Here is a 23233-nt window from a genome sequence, read left to right as displayed (position 1 = left end):
ACTCTCCTCTCCTGCACAGACACTTTGCTCCGCCTCCTTTTCCGGCTCTGCTGTGATTTGTTGCTGCGCGGTCACGTGACCGAGCTTCACAAGGTAACCACGTGGGGTGTTATTTCAAAAGTAGCGCCTATCTCCTTTTCCTAAACTTTTCCTTGGCCTCGATGAAAACGTCATCGTGGGAAGGAGATTTGATAAGGACTCAGGGAAAGAGAGGAGCGATGCTGAGAATTGGAACAGCCTTACACTCTGTAACAATGTGACACCGGTGTTCTGGGAATTTCTCCTACCCCGTAAACCGTCCTACCCGTTGTTCCTGAGCATGTACGCGCATGCGCACAACACAAAAAGGGAAGCTAAGCGCATCCGGCTGTGATTTCACGCTACTCAATTGTCATATTTGCAGGAGAATAGGTAAGTAGTAAGTATTAGTACTTTTTATAGACGTTGATACTTGATTTTTTAAGCCTTTGTGATTGTTTGTCAATATTAAAGTGAAGTCGCTATCTGCTTTCTGCACAAAACTGTCGAATTTGCAGATTCGGTGAAGTCCGCTGTCAAGTTACTGGACGCGTGGTATTTGCACAACACTTTTGAGTCCGCAGCTTCGGTGTTTTAAGGCTGTTTCGGTAATCTCGTTGTTTAATAAGTTAAATTATTTGCATTGTCAACTGCACATATTGAAGCTCATAAGAAAATGTTTACTGACATTCGTAGATATGGAGAAGAAGTGGGAAGAGATTTACGCGTTCATTTCTGCGGGCTTCTACCCTTCAGGATATGACAAGGCTCAGAGGCAAAACCTCAGAAGATATGCCTCAAAATTCAAACAAAAGGGTCAGTAATTTATTGTTAATACTAACAACTCATATGTGGTTAAATTAATTTCTAAATATATATTGTTTTACTGCAGATGGAGAACTCTTTGTTGGAACCAGAAGAGTAGTAAAAACCATGGATGATGCCAGGAAGATATTTCATGAGTTTCATTCATCTCCAATTGGAGGACACACTGGCACACACAAAACGCTAAATGCAGTGTGTTCCAGATTTTACTGGTTTGGTATGACAGTTGACCATAAAACATGGTTATGTATTAACTGTTTGTACTGTTGTTAAATAGCGTTTAAAATAAGCAAATTTTTTGATATCAGTTAAAAGAGAAACTGTACACTTGCAAAATATATAAATATGGTTAATTAGTGATATTACAGTAACAACCTGTAGGCCTGGCAGAGATTTGAAGACACACACACAAACTATTGTTGCTAAATAGTTTGTTCGTTAGAGAATATGTCATTAAGTGTTTTTGTTTTTTACAAATGAGAATGTTGAACATTTACGTGAACTCCATAAATATTTTTACCTTAAAGATTCAGGAATGTGACCAGTGTCAAAAAGTTGGGAAACCACTGACTGCTGTGCAACCGTTGCAGTGTATTCAGGTAAATATTATGCCCCGTTTACCCATCAAACTATGCTTGTAGCTCATTTTTATTTTAGGTAGTCAAAATCTCCTCACAATCTGTACTGCTGTTAGACCCTCTTGGAAATGAAGGTTGTTATGAAAGGAAAGTTATGCGTAACTGGAGGTATTCATCATTCATTAATTATCTGTTTTAGGTTGTTTGGTTTGTGGGTTTTTTTTTTCTTTTTATTTAGAGCAAAATGCTGGCTACATTTTAAAAACTTGTTTTGTTTTTATTAGGAATTTTCTGAAGATGAAAGGAAAGGAAGAGTCCTGAGTGGATTGGAAAATGGAGACTCTGCCACATAACAAGCAGATGGACTCCAGCAGTTGTGGAGTTTTAGTGTTGAAGGTATTTAATAAGCAATTGTATTTAACGTATTTAACTAGAATTAAGTTAATCAATTGCAATTACTGTAACATATTTTACAGTTTGCCAAACACTACCTTCTGAGTGGAGAGGTTACTAGGGTGCTGTCCACTCCAGAAGCCATTGGGCTGCACCGCACTGAAATTGCTTGCGAACTGCTAGAACATCAAAGTAAGTTGAGTCATGTGCTTTTGTATTGCAATAGCACTTTCAGTTTTGTTTAAAACTGTTAGGTTTAATGTCAGTGTGTTTCTAGGTAATGCTGATGACTACTGTGTGGTTTGTTCCATGCTGGAAGCCGATCCTGAGTCCAGTATGATTTAAATGGTAAAACAAATAAACCACAAATGCAATATACAGTGGCTTGCAATAGTATTCGGCCCCCTTGAACTTTTCCACATTTTGTCACATTACAGCCACAAACACAAATCAATTTTAATTGGAATTCCACGTGAAAGACCAATACAAAGTGGTGTACACGTGAGAAGTGGAACAACAATCATACATGATTCCAAACAATTTTTACAAATGAATAACTGAAAAGTGGGGTGTGCGTAATTATTCAGCCCCCTGAGTCAATACTTTGTAGAACCACCTTTATCTGCAATTACAGCTGCCAGTCTTTTAGGGTCTGTCTCTACCAGCTAGAGACTGGTAGAGACATTGGTCTTTCACGTGGAATTCCAATAAAATTGATTCATGTTTGTGAATGCAATCTGACAAAATGTGGAAAAGTTCACGGGGGCCGAAACTTTTGCAAGCCACTGTAGTAATTATTTTCTCATCAAATTCATAATGTTGGTTAACACACTTACACCCCCCCCCCCCCCCCCCCCCCCTTCTCCCTCTTCAGGTGCAGTGCGAGTTTTGTTCCAGATGGTCACATTTTGGATGTGTTCAATATGAGAGCAGCCTGGTCAAGTACCTGTGCAACAAATGTACATAATTTGTACACTGTTTCTTTTTCAGTTCTTTCTCCCTGTGTTCTGTTGGATCTATAAATGTGAAATATATGTATCTGTAAATATATACTGTAACTATAATGGAGTGAGTTCATTGTCAAAGTTTATATAGTCAGGTGTTCCAATCACTTCATTGGTGACAGCTGTATAACTTAAGTACCTTGGCATGCAGACTGCTTCTACAAACAAGTGCCAAACCATGCTACTGTTGTTATTATAAACTAGAAGCATAATTCTGATGGGAAGAATTACGTGCCAAAACATGCTACCTTTGTGAATGTGACCTACAAGCACACTTTAATGGGTAAAAAGAAGTGTCAAACCGAACTGGCTTTATGAATATCAGCTACAAACATACTCTGATGGGCAAAGTTAAGTGGCAAACCGTCATACCTACTTAAATTTGTGCTGGAATTATTGTTTGGCAGCAGAAATGTGCATAAATTACATACAGTAGGACATTTTGCCAAAGTAGGGCAGTTTGTCATATGGCAGCGTAAAATTATCCTACTGGTAGGACGGTTTGCCAAAGTAGGATGGTTTGTCAGAACACCGGATGTCCGCCTGTTGAAACTACATTGTGCAGAAGATGGACTACAAAACAAACATCTTACTTCGTCACAATGTGTTCTAACCCTGTTGTTTTATGGAGGTCATATAAACGAGAACAGCCTTTTCAAAATATCCTTTCATTACAAAGTTTGAATTTTAAAGAAGAAGGAACATTTAGGGTCAGATTTACTAACATCTGCAGCAGCTCAAAGACATCTTTTGATGTTAAAAAGCTGCTGGATTTACTGAAGAGACTTAGTGTCAGTTTGTGACTGAAGTTATGACATATGTGTTTGTAAGAGTTTTACTTCCAGGAGAAGAAGATTTAAACGAGTGACACAAATGTAACGTACAAAATTGCACAAAATCTACCACAGAATCCTGTCTTGTTCTTGCTGTGGTTGTGATAGTGAGAAACACTTGCATGAATCACGAGCTTACTCTGTATTGTTGAGCCACTAATTGGTGCTGCTCTCAGCAGAAAGCTGATTTTTACTGAACTGAAGTGGCTTCTTCTTAGAGAGATATAAAACACACTGTTAGTAGATCATCCTGCAATTGTGACATCACAATAATTTGCCTCGCTTTATAAATCTGTCACTTCTATCACATATAAAATTAAATACATAAGTATCATACAGTTTAAACGAAGCACTGAAACTTGACAGACACGCCGTCGGGGCAGAAAGTCAACATCTCACTGATTCTGAGCTGCAGCTTTTGTTCCTCTCCGGCAAAAAGAAAGCTTCATTTTTGCTGTTTAATACATTTTTTTTTAAATTATGCCAAATTTAAAAGCGCTTAGCTTGCTGTTTGTCTGTGTTTTATCCTCAGTTACTTTGAAACAGTTACTGAGTCAAAATTGAATTTAATCAAATCAATTATAGAAATCAGTGATGATACCCAGCCCTAGTGAGTAGCCTAAGCCCAACAGAAGTGGATGCAGCTGTGGGTAATGAGAAAAGATGAAAAGGCTGATAACACATTATATGCAGTAAATGCACTGCCCAAGTGTCCCCTCTCCCCACTGCCTGTCAATAAAGAACTTTGTGTTGACAAGATTGTTAGGTAATCATTTACAAATCTATAATATCTGCATGGACAGCGTTAACTGATGAGGTCTGAAAATTCAATACTTACATTTAAAAGTTTACTCTTCTGCCATCTGCCGTTTTCTTATTTTTTAAAAAAAAAAAAATTAGCCACAGTAAAGGCTGCGCTATGAATTCTGGGATATGTTGTGCCACAAATGATACACCTGACTCATCCTTCAAGTCCGGGGAAATGAAGTGCGCATTTCCGGCCGCATTTGGAATTGGGACAGCCTTCATCACGTCGCTGTGGTGTAATCAGCCTCCAAATGGGGTCTCAAAATTGTACCAAAAACTCTGTACCTCCCTCCATCCAACCACACACTTCTTCGGTTTTGCCATCAGCCCTGCCTGCCTCAGGGAATCCGGGACTGTGACCAACCACTGCACATGCTCCACTGAGGTATCACTATGAATGACAACATCATCCAGGTAGGAAACAGCATATGCAGTGTGAGGACTCAGCTATCACTACAGGAGGTTCTGAAAAATGGCGGGGCTTCAAACAAGCCAAACGGAAGTGTGACGAATTGGTACGAACCACACAGAGTGGAGGAGGCGGTTTTTGTCTTTGGACTCTGCAGACAAGGGAATCTGCCAATCAGCTGCGTTTCAAAGTGGTGCTCCATGAGAGTCGTGCACACGGGTAGGGGGGAGAACACATCTGCAAAGCGCTGTTGCAATGCAGGAACATCTGCTTTATTGGAATGTGTGAGATGTTAATCACAATGCACACTCTCTAAAAACGTCATGCCCACAGCAGGTTTTTGAGAAAAATCAAATATTTTGGTCCTTGAAGATCATTTCAGAGTTTTTAATGAACTACAGGAACCCTGTTCTGTGTGAGTGGAGAACAGCCAAGTCGCCTCCTCTGATAAACCTCCTGTTGGGGGAAAACTCTGTAAAAAAAACCCAGGAGAAATAAAGACACAATGAGACAAAGTTACTTTCTTTATCAAACGTGTACACTGGTGAGCTGCTAAGAACAACTCACACCATGCACAGTGGCTTGGTAATTTTTATAGGCACAGAGCACAGAGACAGTGAGAACAGGATAACAAATAATAAACAGATAAAATAAAACAACTCCATATATGGTGCTAGTCTCGTCAGCAGAGAGCTAGGGAAGATAAAACAATCTAAAACAATATGTCCCAGAAACAAGATGTGTTTGCTGGGAAAGTCTAAAAAGATAATTCTAAACTAATCTAACCATAGGCAGAGGGCAGACAAAAGGCATCTTTGTACATTTAAAAGAAGGTAAAGAAACATAGAATCATTTTTCCTGTAACATTCCCTCCTGTTTTAACTTATTTTAAATGTATACAACAATTGTCTGTGAAGGTTATTTATTAAGTATCTTAAGCAATTTTTTAATTTTCAAAATGTCAGCATAGCAGAAATGGAAGTCATCTGGTCTAAAGAATAAAACAAAAGAAAATAATAAAAAGAAAAACATAGTAAATGAAAATCATAGTAAATGAAATAACAAGTGGAATAAACAAGAAAAAATAATAAAACTAAAACTACAAAAAATAAAAGATAAAAACCTTATATTTTAAAACGAAAACTACAAAAAATAAAAGGATGAAAACTAAAATGAAAACTTTGTATTTAAAAATGATGAAAACCTAATATGTAAAATGAGAACTTCAAAAAATACAAGGATGAAAACCTTATATTTAAAATGATGCAAACCTTAAATTGAAAACTTTATATGAAAAATGATGAAAACTTCATATTTAAAATGAAAACTTCAAAAAATAAAAGGATGAAAACCTGCATAACCTACTAATGTTTTAATCAGTGCGTGATCACTTGACAAGTCATTTTTAATCACCACGTCATTCATTAGCAGTTATTACAAGTTCTCCTCTAACAGAATTGCAACGGGATGCTGGTCTTCTTCAGGCACGGCAACATAAGCAGTCATTGTAGTTGTTATCATCTGTGAAATCATTACTCTTAGACATGGCAACACACACAACACTAATATGAGCAGTGCTATCATGATGAGACCTAGAAGGAAAAATGGCTTTGCTACAGCAGCCAGCCATGAACCGCTGAACAGCCAGTCCAGCCAGCCTTGTGCTGTAGCTGCTCCAGGTGTGTGGTCAGTGACATATTTTTGCAGAGCGGTCAAATTCTGCAAAGCTTCATAAATGTCTCCTCCAGTTTCGTATCCATCAGGGATAAAAGTGCAACATGTTTCCCCGATCAGCTTGCAAACTCCTCCTTGTGATGCTGTTAGCAGGTCTAGTGTCAGTCTGTTCTGCAGCACCATCGTTCTGATGGCCTGCTGTTCTCCTGCTAAGGCCGTTCCCAGGGCCTTAGTTAAGTTGATGTGTCGTAGCAGAGCATATCGGTTGATTTCCACGTGATCCCGCACCTCGGCAACTCCAATGCCGGGGATCAAGCTCTGTAAGAATTTCACTCCTCCTCAGATGCGAAACTCTGGTTCCTTTACTGCTTGGTGCCGTCCGTGCACATCCTGTCTGGTAATGAGTCTTTGTTTGTAGTATCATTCGGTAGCTGTAGTTGGAGCGACAGTTGAGGCTCATCAGTGTCGCGTTACTGGCACAGGTTTCGTTGAGTGAACAGTCCATACACTTCCTCTCGTTCCTCGGTGGGCAGAAAGTGTATATGTATTTGCATAGCAGTCAGTTTTATTATTCAAGTAAGCTGTAGTGTTCATAAACTGCCACCAGAAATTAGTGGCATAGCCATGGGGAAACTTGGTGTACTTTCCTTTGTCATACAGTGTCTGCCTTTTCTTCATATAGCGTGACTTATTGTCCCTCACGGAAGCAAAGATGAGGAGCCCGGCCATGGTCAGGGCCGCTGCAGTTGTTAAGAGCCACCACCTCATGACGACGGGACACACCCTCCTGTCGCGAGTAGACCCCCCGGCCAGGAAAGCTGACCCCTCCACCGGGCGAGATCACAACAAGTGGGCAAGCCTGCCGTCAGCTGTGTTTAGATGGCTTCACTGACTCGCCTGCAGTGACTCTGATGGATCCAGGATGGTCGTTCCGCAATTTTGCAAGCGGTCGGTGTAGTGAGGAGGACTTGGTATGGCCCCTCCCACCTGGGTGTGCTCCAGTTTTTCCTTTGGAGCACCTTGATCAGAACCCAGTCACCGGGCTGTGATCTGCAAGACACTTGATAGACATCATTACATTCTTCGTCATTTACAATCATCTCTTTATTTTCCTACAACTTAGACATACATTTTGCTACTGAAATTGTATCTGCCTTTTTCACTGGGTAGATTTCTGGCCACTTTGAGAATACATCTATAACCACTAGGGTGTATTTTTACCCTTGGCATTCATTTAGCTCAATAAAGTCCATATGGATTGTGTGGTCTCAGGTTTCCCTGAGCATTATATTTTTGACACGTCATGCACGTTCTGACAAATTGTTTTGCTGAGGTTTCAAAATTTACAGTGTAGAATTTACAGTGTAGAAAAGAGAGTTGACAATACTGGTCAGTCCCCCCGTTGACAAATGCGTACAGCCATGAGTCACTAATGCCGCCATTTTGTGGAGCGATTTTGGCAGCACTGGCTTGCCATAACACATCATTAAGTCGTTTGTCAGAACTGCACCGTGTGTTAGCCATTTTGCCTGCTCTGCTGTGCTTGCTGCTTTTTGTTCATTTTTCAACACATCCAGTGGAATCTGATGTGTGTTTACTGCCATCAATGTGATGTTTGCCTGTTGTGCCGCCTATTTTGCTGCTCTGTCAGCAAAATTGTTGCCTGTAGTAATGAAAGAGTCAGTAGGCGTTGTAAGAGGTTGGCATGCTGGTTTGTCAGTTGGTGTAATCATTCCTCTGTTATGCCAAATTTTTTGCAAAATGATGCACAGCAGGGAAAACATACTGGCTGTCTGTATGTATGTTTATTAGTTTGTCTTTGTGTATTTAGCTTTCGCGTATCACAGCTATCAGCTCAGCGCTCTGTGCAGGACATGAAGAAGAAAGTGGTTTTGCTTCTATTATTTTACTATCTGTGGTTACTGCGTAACCTACACAATTTCGGCCTGTGCTGTAAGGTCAAATGCTGTTCTCCTAGCTTCCACACTTGCTGATCATAAGGTGGATCTGGGCCTGGAGTTTGTTTAAATCTCAGAATGTTGTGATACTCGGTCGGTTTCTGGCACTCAGGTGTAATACCAGAAAAGAATGGCATGACTGCTATCTTAAGTTTTGTCAGAGCGTCTCTACCTAGCAAATTTACTGGACACAACGGGTCATATATGCATTTAATAAAGCACCTGCGGCCACTTGCTGTGTGTACTAGTTCTAAAAGGGCAGTTAATTGTTGTACAGTTGTGTGGCCTGAAGCTGACTTTACAACTAATTTGTCCTCTACTCCTACAATCTCGTGTGAAGTGACCTTCCTCTCCACGGTTCTAGCAGGCGTTGTCTCTATGTTATCTGCTGTTTCTGCGTGGCTGTCTGCAGCCTTGGTGTTTGTGACTTTGCTCGCCTCTCTGTTCCTGATAGCCACCTGTGGATTAGTGTTTTAGTCTATTGTCAACAGTCAGCCTTATTTTGAAGTTACAGAAAGCTTCTTCTTTTTTGTTCGTCTTGGTTTGGGAGAAAAGATGCAACACTACATTTTCACTTAAGGCAGTTTTAGATAATTTCTAGTTCTTCAAACAATGCATGGATCTCACACATTTCAAACTTTCAAGTTAGGGTTGTTTCCCATTTATACATATATATATATATATATATATATATATATATATATATATATATATATATTTAACTTTGCATAGCTCACAGCTCTAAACCTAGGCATTTTTCAATCATATGCCTAATCACTATGTGTCACTGTGACTCTCAAGTATTGTCACAAGTTCGTTTAAATTCGTTTCCAAAACCAACAAAATAATCAAACAAAAACAAAAAACATAAAACGTGTCAGGACACAAAAGAAAAAAGAAAAATGCTGCCACCCGAACAAGGCAGAAGTCTGCATATGTTGGCTTGTAATAGCATGCAGCTTGTAACATGGTAGACTAATGTGCCTGTGTTAATTCAGCTCCATATTATTGTGTGAAGTTGCACTGGGTTGGGAGTGGTTTTGTGTGTGTCACATTTTTGGTGAGCCAATGGCTGGAATGAGGTTGGACTAATTAGAGGCAGGTGTACTTGATTGCACTGATACACTGGTCTACTTATAGCCCACACTACAAACACTGCTGTGTTGTTTTGTCTCTCTGTGCAGGTATGTAATGTGATGAAATCAGATATGTTTGGGATGGACGGGTTTTGCCCTATGAATTTTATATTAGGTGTGTCGTTTTGTCTCTCTGTGCAGGCCAGGGCCTATTATATGCCACAGCCTAAAGGCAGCAGGGTTGCAGAGGCTTGAGTGACCACTGACTATATGCTTGCAGGGTGGTGGGTCCCCAAGGACAACTTCTAACCCTGTTAAAGGCAACATGTGGGGTGCAACTTGGCCGTGTGGCATAGCTGGCTCTGGCCTTGGGACTGTGTGTTTTTATACAATTCTTAAGTGGGACACTGGACTGTTTTATCTTTTATCTCTTGATATATTTTTCATCAATAAATTATCTTTTAGAATTTTATTGACTGACATCTTTTTGCCCACGACTGAGACGGTTGGTCAGACCTAGAGTCTTTCTTTGGGTGTGTTACAGCAGCTTCTGCTCTAAAAGAAACAAATAAATAAAAAGAAAAGAAAATGTGTAACATGCTCATCAGCTTAGCAGTGTCTACATATTTAATTCAGCTTCTCAATCCTGTAGTTTTAGCTGTTGTCTACAGGGTTTTGCTTATTGGTTGTTATTATAGGTGTGCTCTATATCTCAGCAATGTGTCATTCTAGGATGATAAGTTTCAAGCTGGTCAAGTGCCTCTATGCACTTCATTAGTTTAGTTATTCTCCGTATTGTCTTCATCTCACATGTCATTACACTGAGTTTCAGCAAACCTTAAGCTTGATGCAGACTACTGCTTAACAATTATCCACCTCACATCATAACCGATTAAGGTGCCTCTTCATATTAATATTATGTCATTGTTAATATTATCCTCTTTGTCTTATATAACAGCAATAGCATATTATAATATTTTATCAGCGTGTACCACTATACTACTACTGAGCCAATTTGTTAGTTAGGATCATCTTATTCAGCAAACAGATAATTTAGAATTCATCCAATCTGCGGTCACATTTGTTCTCTCTGTTGCATGGCGGACCAGGCAGTTCTATTATAATGTATTATTTATATTTTATTTTGTATCCATCAAGGGCTTCAGATGACCTGCAGAATCATCCTTTTCCCAAGGTGGAGACAGTTACCTTTTCACACACTGTCCTTGGCTGAACAGTGACACAGCCTTAATATACTTTATTTATTTTATTAAAATATTTTCGTGTGAATTATTTGCTTTATATTCATTTTATACATGCTGGGCATGGTCATCATGCCAACTGTGTTTCATTGTTAATATCACTTTACAGGTTGTTATCCTTGCTATTATTAATTTCAAATACTCTAAAGATAATTTCTACTGTAACTTTCCCTTTGTTCATCTTTATTTCGTACTTTTTATATTTATATCTACTCAGTGGGGTCTGTTTTCAACCCTTTTAAACTACTTCAAACTACTGTGATCTCTAGTTTTCACTTAATAAGGGATTATTAAGTTCTTCCTGATATGGGTGGTGCTGCAGATGCGGCTGCAGGAATGAGTGATGGTTTACTAAAAGGATTGTGGGAACTGCACAGTGTCTCGTCTTCTGGTTTTACTAAACTGGCAGTTGAGTTCTGGTCTTCTGACTGTTTATATTTTGTTTTCTTAAATCTCTCAGTTTACAGACACTGTTTTTGTCCGGCGTCTGGACTTTTCTTTTCTCACCACTGCTCGTCAGCAGGAATGAGTTTTAAGTTCACTTGCTTGATTACCCATCTTATTTATGTATTTACTTATTTTTGTTTAAGTAATATATACACGATACAGCTGCTATCACCTTCGCTGGTATTAGAGACGAGAGTGGTTGCTCACACGCCCTTCTACTTTCGGACTATTTCCAAAAGCGGTGTGAACTTTACGAGACGGAACTCGACCGTTCTCTCAACTCACCAGCACGTCAGTGAATAGCAGTAAAAGAAAAACACAGTAGGAGCAGCTCAGTCTCTTATTGGACCGTGAAAATTCAGCTTGCTCCATTAATTAAAACAATACACACACTCACATTCACAGCTTCGACGCGCGCGACCGGAACCCTTATAATAAGGGGAGCTCCCAGAGCTACTTACTCCCTAGACCCAGTCTAGACCCAGCTGGGGGAGCTACCCAGAGCTCCAAAGCTACCAGTCGACGAGCTTCCAAGGCTTCCAGTCGACGAGCTACGCTACCAGTCGACAAGCTACTTCCGCTATTTTAAATTCCCTGAATTCAAAATGCGCTTTTACGCAAGATTGTGTCAGTGTGTCTGTATCTACCTGGTCAGTGTCGCCGGGTCTGGTCCACCTCGATCGGGCCCCACCACCGTAGGTCGCTTTCTAAGAACGTTGGCCAAGACTCGAATTTAACGCTCTTGGTCTTTTATCACACACCTAGTATGTGAGCTGTCGACAGGCGAGCAACGTGGACTGGTCACGGAGATGGGACACGATGGAGGTGATCCGGCTCCGAAGGACCAAGAAATGTTGGGGGAAAACTCTGTAAAAAAACCCAGGAGAAATAAAGACACAATGAGACAAAGTTACTTTCTTTATCAAACGTGTACACTGGTGAGCTGCTAAGAACAACTCACACCATGCACAGTGGCTTGGTAATTTTTATAGGCACAGAGCACAGAGACAGTGAGAACAGGATAACAAATAATAAACAGATAAAATAAAACAACTCCATATATGGTGCTAGTCTCGTCAGCAGAGAGCTAGGGAAGATAAAACAATCTAAAACAATATGTCCCAGAAACAAGATGTGTTTGCTGGGAAAGTCTAAAAAGATAATTCTAAACTAATCTAACCATAGGCAGAGGGCAGACAAAAGGCATCTTTGTACATTTAAAAGAAGGTAAAGAAACATAGAATCATTTTTCCTGTAACACCTCCACATGTACCACTGAAAACAGTTAAATTAGTTTGAATCTGAAATCATGGCTCAAACTACTTGTTCTGAGACCATTTCTTCATTTTCACAACAAACTGTTTAATAAGACAAATTTTACACAGAGTTCATCAAATATAACTAACACTTTAATATTATCAGGATTTCATAATACAAACTTCAAATCAACAGGGAAAGAGCTGCAGAACATGTGGATCAAAATGAATTCATTAAAAAAACAACATGTGGACTTCAAAGATACAGTAAATACACTAAAGTGAAAGGAGGAGCCGAAAATTTGAAGGAATTTGAATTAAGTAAAAGTAGTCATCTGTGATCTTTAAAATGGTCCTGATGTGTGCTGCTGTTTATAACTTTCAACATTTCTTTGCTGCCACTGTGAATACGAATGTGGTCTTTGCCTAATTGAATAAAGGTTACACTGACTCACTGCTCCATCTTCTGGTACAAACTGGCATTACATGGAAGTACAGCCCAAAACCAGTTTAGCTTGAGTTTCTTTTTTCTGGACATAAAGTCACAGCAGGTGTTGTTTCAAAGCTGGTGGACAGATTTAGTTCATTTTGGAGGTTTTAAAAGCAACTGCTTTGAAAACATTTGCAGTTTGGGGAGAAAATGATTTAAGAGAAGATTTTACAACAGCAAAAGATTAAATATGAATGAAGGATTGAAATTTAACTTAGCTAACACATAAAATGAATACAACTACTAAACACTACTGTATCCTAAGGAAACAAAGAATAAAATGTAACAAGGATAACATTTTAGAGAATTAAAACCCCTAAAAGGAAAAAAAATAAACTTGATATGCATATCTATACATGCAGCTTCCTAAATGTAACATTCAGAATTATTCACTGCAGGTCCAGAAATCAGAGCTACCTCATCAGTAGTGATGTGACGTTCTGTATCGAGGTTTCGAAGCGTGTGTCGAGTAATGGAGGGGGCGTTTCCGCGAAGCGCGTATCGAGGCTTGCTTCATTTATGGGAGGAGCTGAAAATGATGACGTCCGAAGCCTCGCTGCCCGGCTGTACCACATGACTGGTTCAGGAAGCGGTTCAAACTTTGCCGCAAATAATCATTTTCCATACTGCCAGCATAACTATACACAGTATACTGCCATCACTACAATATAGATGTTTTACACACTCCATTTGTTGTTGACAGTTACAGGCTGTGTGCAAAAGGCCACACGCTTCAAATTCATGCCAACTAATATTTTTACGTCCAGTAGGTGTCCTGCTAGAGCAAATGAAGCTTCAAGAAGCTTCGCGTTGGGGTGAACCAATTGGATGAAAAGCTTCAGTGCTTCATGAGGCATCATCTGCCCATCACTACTCATCAGATCCTAGTGTGGCATCAGCTGACACTCTTTACAGGAGATTCCATCTAAACTCTGTGGAGCCTGATCTCAAGGTTTTTAAGTCTGACCCTGAAACCAGAAGAGGATCTTTCTCTCTCTTCAGATTCATTGTGATCCAGTGATTTCAGTCCTGCATGATCAGGCTGATGTTTGCACAGAGCAGACAATGAAGTGAAGGTTTTTGCACATTGGTAACAGTGAAACAGTTTATTTACAGCGTGGGATCGTTTGTGTTCGGAGTATGAACTGAGATTCCTGAAGCTCTTGTCACACTGGTCACAGCTGAAGTTCACTTCCATGTGTGTACGTTCATGTTTGTTACGATGACCTGATTGTGAGAAGCTTTTGTCACAGTGTCTGCACTTGTATGGTGTCGCTCCTGCAGTGGTGAAGGATGACCCACACTGGTCACAGATGTGCTTTTTGACCCCACTGTGGAAGAGGTCATGTAGTTTTAATGTACTTGGTGTGTGGAAGCCCCTCCCACATTCTTTGCAGTAGTTCATTTTGTCTCCAGGGTGGCTACGTTGATGTGGTTTTAGGTCCCATTCGTGATTGGAGGTTTTTCCACAAAGGTTAAAGAGAAACGCTTGCCCACCACCACAGTGACGACAGGGTTGAGAAATGGATCAGTGTGCTTTGCTCCACTCCTAAACAAAGACATTGTATGTCAGGGAATTCCTTCAACAATTTTATCCTGAACGTCGCCTGAAATAAAAAGCATCTCTGCCAACGTCCAATTGAATTTTACAGTTTAAACTATAAAACTCGGGTTACTTCTTCATTTTTCCAAACAATCAGGTTAAAATTACAAGATAAAAAATCAATACATCCTCACAGTAACTGCACGTCTAGAGTTACTTTCTGGAGTGGATCTGTTGGTGTTTTTTCAGCTGATTTGGAGCTTTAAAAGTCTTCTCACACAGGTCATTTATAAGGTCTCTCCTCAATGTGTTGTTGTAACTGTGCATCTGTTGTAAACAGTTTCCCACACTGATCACAGCAGGAAACATCAATTCCAGTGTGAATCCGTAAGTGAATATTTCGGTACTGTTTGTCACTGAAACTTTTTCCACAAAAGTCGCAGCTGTACACGTTAATTCCAGAGCCTTACCACACAACTCACAGTTGTGTGCTTTAAATCAACTGTGGATCAGTTGGTGTTTTTTTAAGGTTCCAGACTGGGTAAAAGACTTTCCACACAACTCACAGCTGTAAGGTTTAAATCCACTGTGGATGAGTTGGTGCATTTTTAAGTTTCCACCCTCGGTAAAAGACTTTCCACACAAGTCACAGCTGTACGCTTTAACTCCACTGTGGAGGAGTTGGTGTCTTTTTAAGTTTCCAGCCTGGGTAAAAAACTTTCCACACAACTCACAGCTGTAAGGTTTAAATCCACTGTGGATGAGTTGGTGTGTTTTTAAGCTTCCACCCCCGGTAAAAGACTTTCCACACAAGTCACAGCTGTACGCTTTAACTCCACTGTGGATGAGTTGGTGTGTTTTCAAGCTTCCAGCCTCGGTAAAAGACTTTCCACACAAGTCACAGCTATACGCTTTAACTCCACTGTGGATGAGTTGGTGTGTTTTTAAGTTTCCAGCCTGGGTAAAAGACTTTCCACACAAGTCACAGCTGTAAGGTTTAACTCCACTGTGGATGACTTGGTGTCTTTTTAAGTCTCCAGCCCGGGTAAAAGACTTTCCACACAAGTCACAGCTGTACGCTTTAACTCCACTGTGGAAGAGTTGGTGAGTTTTTAAGTATCCAGCCCGGGTAAAATACTTTCCACACAAGTCACAGCTGTACGCTTTAACTCCACTGTGGAAGAGTTGGTGAGTTTTTAAGTCTCCAGCCCGGGTAAAATACTTCCCACACTCATCACAGCTGTAGGTTTTCTCTCCTTTTCTTCTGTGAGGTTTGTCGGCCTCCTGAGAGCGCTGACTTCTCACTCCATGTTGGTCCTGCAGTGACAGAGATACAAACAGCGGCAGTGAGTGAAATGCAGTCGTGGAACAAACTGAAACTCCCTCCATTGGTGGAATCAAACATGTCAACAAACACATTGTAGGTGTGTTTCCACCACCTTCTGGTGGCAGTATGACATTACAATGATGTGCTACAATGAGAGTTGTAATGAAAATGACATTATTGAAGAAATATTGATCAGCAGAGAAAATCTTTTACGCATAAGAAATTTCAAGTTCAACTGATGATATTGTTGTTTCAATGTGTGCTTATAAAATATGATCTTTGTATTTTCTTGTGACTTCTGTGGTTTCTGATTCGAATGTAGATTCTGTATATGTGACACCGGTGCGGAAAGGCTGAGTTTTATCTTTCTCTTATCTTCTTTCCACAGGTGATTTGTGTTTTTTAAAGGAAGGAAACCTTCCTCAAAACAGGCAGAGCAATGGAGCCGCCGAGGGAAAAGCACACGAAACAAAACTGTAGAATTAAAAATATAATTTATTATGTTTAAATAGTTAAAAATATAAAATGAATTAAAACAACCTTGGCCAAGGGAAGACACAATAAAAATCAATAACACACAACATTAAAAGTCCAGTGGAATCCACCACGGCCTAAAAGTCACAGAAAACTAAGAGGTCCAGCGTAGTATTAAAAGAGGGAAACCCAGCAGAGTCCTCGCCTTCCTCCCCGCATTCCACGTCCTGGTGCACTGAAGAAAGGGAGGGAGCGGCAGTCACTATTCCTTTGGCAGTTTACTTTATAAAAAGGATAAGTCAAAGACTTACCCGGGTGGGCAGAGCTCTCAACTCCGCCCGCCGCTTCCTCAAACTGCAATCGGCACCGCGGTCTCACTGCTTCTGTTCTCCCGCAGTGCACGAGCTGGCTCTTGTCGTTATTGCCACCAGACTGCCGCTACGCGTCCCTAGTCGCTGGTCATCTGCCTTTTTTTCCTCTGATCGTTTCCCCTTTCCAGTCGCTGGTAATCTCTCTTCCCAGTCGCTGGTCGTCTGCTCCATCTGATCATCTCTACTCTCTGATCGTCTCTCGCTCTCCCCTCTGATCGTCTGTGTCTTTCCTCTGTCTGTCTCGCATTCTCCGTGTTACATTTTCGTTGAACACCGGCTCCAAACCTCTTATGTGTCCTTGAGCACTCTGTAAATTACCTTTTCTTTTCTCTCAGGTGTGTCCAATTAGTAAAAACGGGGGAAAAGGCGGAGTCTCTCCAGGACAATTTGCCGGCAACTAAAACATGCAAACTAAATAAAACACTGCACAAAAATATAACCAATGCATGCAATATAAAAAATAAATATGTACACTTCACATTAAAATACAGCACAGCAAAACAACGTCCGTCCTTCCCTGGATGACATATATATGGATGAGCCCAGGATGCAAAAGATAAACCTGCTGTTATCATGTTTTTAAAAACACACCAGCTTTCAGTAATATTGTAACTAGGGATGCAACGACACCCATTTTTCCAAACCGATACGATACCGATACTTGGATCTGAGTACTTGCAGATATTGAGTACAAAAACCGATACTTCTACCACACACAAGTTAAACTTAACCAGTAGTAAAGAAACGACCCCAGACAACTCTTTAACACAAACGAAACGTTTACTGAACACATCACAACACTTCCCTTTTTTAAACTCAAATAATATTCCAATTCCTTAACCAAATGAAATACACTGTACTGTATAAATGAAATAATTCCCTTTCAAATTATATTACACAACCCAACTTATGTTATCACCTTTTGGTAAGTGACTCACTAATATACACTCCAAAACACGTTATATAAATCCACTAAACACACAATATTCACACATGGGCCCCACACACACTCACATTCACACTTGTTGCAGGCCTGTTTGCTGCTCACGCCAGATGATGGAGAAAAATCCTCTTCTCCCCAGTAAGAGCACAAAAGTCTGACTTACAGTTCCGTTGCTCGGTAGGTCACCGTTCACCAGTCCCACACTAAATCCACTCCACGGTGGTGCGACCGTTGAAACAAAAAGTCACTTCACCCACACTCTGTTGCGAAGCTCTCACACGGTTAGCTTTCTAGTCACACACTCTTTTGTGCTAGTTAACCTCAGTAAAACTAGCCGAGTCTCTCACTTTGGTTCAGCTAACCTCGTGCATCTCTCTATGCCGTTCTCTTCTCCTCCTCCATTGCAACAGATACACAGGTCCCGTTTTATGCTACCTTCACGGGCTTCCAGAAAATTAGAACTCTGAATAATATTTAAACTCCATTCAGAGTTACATACCATAAAATAATATTTTATGATTAACATAACAGTTTGATTGCTCTAATTACCTGTATTTACCTTGTGACATATTACAGGGCAAATTACATTCTGGGTACAGTTACATCACATAACATCAACTGTGAACACCTTATGTTACCGTGGCGTTTAAGTCCATGGGAATTATGAGTATCTACTCCCAAATTCCCATCCGGGCTACATTATTATCGGTTCATGGTATCGCTTAACTTTTACAAGTATGAGTACACACACATTTTACAGTATCGGCCCCGATACCAGTATCGGTGCATCCCTAATTGTAACTGTGATATTTTTCTCACCTTTTGTGTTGAAGTCATTGATTGTTTCCTCTGTAGTGGCTGAGCTGAGTCCAAATGGATGAAATTGTTCCTCCGTTGCACCACCAGACTCTTCTCCTCCTGTTAATCACCTGGGGGGGACACACGCAGCAGGATTTGTAAAAAGAGTTTTGATAAACACAATGCTGGACAGCAATGCTGTCATGTACACAAATACTGTACAACAGCTTCTTGCCATTTTTTGTTTCTTTTTATAATTTAATATATAATAAGGCAATGACTTTCTGCAAACAGTATTTCTTATAACTCAGCAGTATACTGCATCATAAAACAATATCATTCATTCACAACAAGTCAGCAGTTTAATGTAATGCAAATCAGTTTAACTAATGGAATAGTTGTCAGCTTCTTCTAATTCAGGAGAATGATGCAAACTAAAACTACATAATAATTCACAATCTTTAATTAGGGGTATAACATGGCATAAAATAATATTATAATCTAACACTGTATAACTGATTTCAATTGAAAGCCTGCATGCGCTAGTACCTCTTGCCACGAGTTCCCAGAATTCGTTGCGGTTTTACCCCTGAGTGACGTCACATTTTCAATCTCTATTGGGCTTTGGAGCGTGATGTCACGGGGGTGGGCGTGGAAAGGATTTTGGCCCGATCCGCCATTTTGGGAGTCTAGCGCAAGTGAAAAGGGAGCGAAGTCACACACAACAGCCATGGTTCGTATTTGCTGTGTGGTCAGCTGCAATGTTCGATCACACAACCGGCAAGAGAATAAGCTTGAAAATGGTTTATCTTTTCATTCTTTCCCAACCTGGAAGCAACACGAGGCAGCTCGTGTATCGATGTTAGCAAAAAACTCAGGCGTCTAGCCTGGAGAGCAGCTGTGAGACGAGCTGACGTTCTCTTCCATCTCCAAATATCTGTTGGTGCTCCAGACATTTTCATTCCGGTAAGTTCTAATAATAATAATAATGGATTGGATTTATATAGCGCTTTTCTAGGCACCCAAAGCGCTTTACAATACCACTATTCATTCACTCTCACATTCATACACTGGTGGAGGCAGCTACAGTTGTAGCCAGCTACAGTTGTAGCCACAGCTGCCCTGGGGCAGACTGACAGAAGCGAGGCTGCCATATCGTGCCATCGGCCCCTCTGGCCAACACCAGTAGGCAATATGTTCATATCACTCTTTATAGCCTATTAGTTTTATTTTCTATGCGCTCTGAGCTCATAGCAAATTAGAACAAACATCCTACTGAGTGATTTTGCAGAACTACCTTCTATTTATAGAGTTGCTAATTATTTGGCATTATTGCAGCAAACCAGCCGATGAAATGGATGAAACATCATGACTGAGTTCCAGCACTACTCAAGGGACCTGCTTCCAACATACCACCATGCCAATCAGATTACTTCTTCCATGTGAGGGTGAAGAGGTGACCCTCCTGGATAAGATGGTGAAGGTTTGCTGCGTTTGGTGAACAGTGTGATAATAAAACCAGGGAAGAATAAAACCCGCTCCTGTTAAATACTCTTAAGTCTTGTGCTGTTAAATTTGCTGTATTTTTTCAAAAGATACAGTAAATAAACTAATGTTAGTAGTGAATGATATCATGTAAACACTCATGATTTTGTGTAAACATTTTGTCATTTGTAAACTATAAAGGACATGGATTCTACACTGTTACTGATGTGATGTTCTATAAAGTGGTTTTAATAAAATTAAAAAAAGAGGCAAAAATTAGTTTGTTTCTTTATTCAACTTTTGAACAGTGGGACTCAGTCAGTATATATTCAGTAAATGCAAATTATTTACACGGCAGTGCACTACAGGCATAAATCTAGACCCCTAGATAAAACATGATGGGTCATTCCCACAACCCACAGCTTTACTGTGTTCCAGCAAAGTATCCAATAGCAGTGTCAACTCCTCCACAGTAGCAGGTGGGATTTTTCTGCTTTGAGGACGGCTCCTTTTACCTGTCACTACAGATGGTCTGTTTATGTTTTGATCAAGAGCCTTTTTTTGGGCAGCTGAAGAGGAGAAGTCCATCTTATGGCCAACCTCTGGCTGTATCTTGGTCATATTACCCAGCAAAACCCAGTATGCAGGTTCATCTGTAACAGTCCTTGTGCCACAGATCAACACTGCTGCTTCTACATTAAACAGAAGAGCAGCGACATGGCTGCAGGTCTCTGCGACTCCGGCCATACAGCTGCAGTGGGCGGCTTCAACCTTCCCTGTGATGCTCACAGTGACCCATGGCTGCGATGCTGGTTCATTCAGTCTTTGAAAGTGCAGGACCTGAAACACACACAGACAAAGTTCATTTAAAGACAAGAACTAATGAGCCAAGGCCGACGTAAATGTGTTTAATCTACTTTATCATAAATGTAACAAAGTGTTTAGAAAGTTAGCACAAACATGTGATTTTTCATTTCTTTATGTGTCCATCTATAGAACGCTGCATGTTATAGTGTAAATCTGCCTGTTCTCTGTCAGAAACCTGCCTGCAGAAAATGAACCTAAAGTATGTAATGCAAGGATGTCATCACTTTAGAGATGGAGAAAGCATAAAGTGACAATTATGAATCACTTAATATGATAAGGAGATTCTGCAGGTCATTGATCAAAGTATAAAACTAAAATAAAATGTATTTTTAGTGACACAGGATACAAACATGGAAGCAAGATGTATAATTAGGATTATTTATAATAAATATGAATAGTGCAATTTCTTTAACCATAAAGAATAACAATCCTTCAGGACAATGTCACATCAATGCACTGAACTCACTATGTTATCCATCTAACAGCCTCCACATGTTCTCACTGTAATTTCCCCTCATGAATGAATTTATGCTGCACTAATCTGAATGTTTGCAGGGAAATCAAACGCGTTTCACTCGCAGTACTCGAGCTGACTTACCTTTGTTTGAATGACGACTTGTACGCGCTGACTCCACAGACAAGGTCCGAAAATATGTCAGGCTACGTCAGTAGCGGTTGGTCTTCAGGGTTTCCACTCCACGGCCGTATTTCATACGGGTCCACATTTCCAATGCACGCTATTTTCTGCAAGTACCGCCGCTTCGCCTCTGGACGCAATCGGTCTCTATACAGTTCATTCTCTTTTAAGCTGCTTTTAAGCATCTTTCTTGTAGTCGTCGTTCCAACACAGTGTGTTTGTTTTGATTCGTAGACCCCGAAAACGACGCTGCGCTCCCACAATGCTTTGTGGCGTGACGTCAACTCCAAAGCCCTATGAAGTCCTAAAGGCTGATTGCCCTCCCCCACGCTTGTACCCGTGGCTTCCTGTCCTGAGGGTTGGCTCTTCTCCTGCCCTGCACCCTTTGTTCATATTCAAAGACTATTTTTCTGTATGTATTCTTACCCCATAGCAAGCGCCAGATTATAATGTTGCAGACAATCACAAACTCTACAGTCTGTCTAACTCCAGTGTATACCAAGCAATCTATTATTCTTAACAGCAACAACATAAACTGAACCCACATTAAAGTTGGCTCGGTGCTTACCTTTATATGAGCCCACAAACCGAGAGAAACTCCGTGATGAAGCTGAAAGTCTTAAGAAACAGATCAGGGAGCAGAGACCCACGTGGTTCACGCTGATCTCGGCTACGATCCAGGACACAAGGGTGTGGAGATCGATGCAGAAATTAATCCCAACGTTGGCAGTGGTATATGTTCCTGTAAGTTCACTACTTTACTCCCGTTTCATGAAAAAGCAGCTCTCTCTGCTCGACTCCTCTCCTGCACACACACTTTGCTCCGCCTCCTTTTCCGGCTCTGCTGTGATTTGTTGCTGTGCGGTCACGTGACTAAGCAGACCAACGTAACCATGTGGGGTGTTATTTCAAAAGTAGCGCCTATCTCCTTTTCCTAAGCTCTTTTTCTTGCCCTCGATGGAAACGTCATCGTGGGAAGGAGATTTGCTAAGGACTCAGGGAAAGAGAGGAGCGATGCTGAGAATTGGAACAGCTTTAGGCTGTATCCCAATTCAGGTTCTGCAGCCCTAAAGTACGCAGCCTTAACGGTCCAAAAGGGCCGCGTACTCAAAGACCGCTAAGGCCGGAAGTGCGAGGCTTGTGAAATGCCGGTCGAGCTCCGTCTCGCTGCCCAGGTTGCCTAGCAACCATGATACTAACCGCTGTAAACGTTTCATACAGCTTTGTTTGAGAGAAATGAAGGAGAACATATTTTGTTCATTTGTTCGTTTGTTTCTACACGAGCTTTGTGTGATTTAATAAGTATCTGAGGCTGAGACCACATGACTGTAAAACATGATTGTTGGGCTTCATTTCTGTACTGAACAGTCATTTTAAGATTAGCTAGTAAATAACAATTAGCTAATGTTGTTTATGAGACTAAAGTCAGTGTAAATATGATATGGCCAATATTATAGTTATTATATTAATCATTATTAGTTATTACAGCAGTGAACTTGAACAATTCACGTGAACAATTCACTTTTATTGTCACATCACATGTGCAGGTACACTGGTACAGCACATGTGAGTGAACTCTGTGTCAAACACTGAGCTTCAGTAAAGATTCAAGTTTCAGTTATTTATATTTCCCATCACCATAAATCTTCACTCAAAGACAAGAATCTTTTACAGTGTATAAATACGTATAGATGTATCATATGTAAGAGACAAATAATGTTCATTTAATTTGTTGGCATTACTAAATTTGGCTCAATG

The 23233-nt window shown here is 40.5% G+C and overlaps 2 long non-coding RNA genes across 5 annotated transcripts; one reads left to right on the top strand and one right to left on the bottom strand.

The window, feature by feature from the left end:
- Positions 1–258: 258 nt before the first annotated feature.
- LOC106676426 (uncharacterized) lies at positions 259–4305 on the top strand. 2 transcript variants are annotated; one of them, XR_013094892.1, is made up of 9 exons: positions 259–411; positions 537–626; positions 715–834; positions 911–1060; positions 1371–1442; positions 1706–1817; positions 1898–2006; positions 2092–2162; positions 2689–4305. It is a non-coding gene; the product is annotated as an uncharacterized LOC106676426 (long non-coding RNA). The 2 variants fall into 2 exon arrangements; XR_003023114.2 differs by having other exon boundaries at positions 911–1442.
- A 7889-nt stretch (positions 4306–12194) lies between these two features.
- On the bottom strand, positions 12195–22350 carry LOC112432545 (uncharacterized). Of its 3 annotated transcripts, XR_013094878.1 has the most exons (4): positions 22044–22330; positions 20487–20811; positions 18508–18617; positions 12195–15890 (listed from the first exon to the last, which is right to left on the bottom strand). It is a non-coding gene; the product is annotated as an uncharacterized LOC112432545 (long non-coding RNA). The 3 variants fall into 3 exon arrangements; XR_003023097.2 differs by lacking the exon at positions 20487–20811 and having other exon boundaries at positions 22044–22329; XR_013094877.1 differs by lacking the exons at positions 12195–15890; positions 18508–18617 and having other exon boundaries at positions 20247–20811; positions 22044–22350.
- Between the last annotated feature and the right edge of the window lie 883 nt (positions 22351–23233).

Source organism: Maylandia zebra, linkage group LG3 (genome assembly GCF_041146795.1).
Source record: "Maylandia zebra isolate NMK-2024a linkage group LG3, Mzebra_GT3a, whole genome shotgun sequence".
Lineage (NCBI taxonomy): Eukaryota > Metazoa > Chordata > Actinopteri > Cichliformes > Cichlidae > Maylandia > Maylandia zebra.
This window is presented reverse-complemented; position numbering and strand designations above follow the sequence as displayed.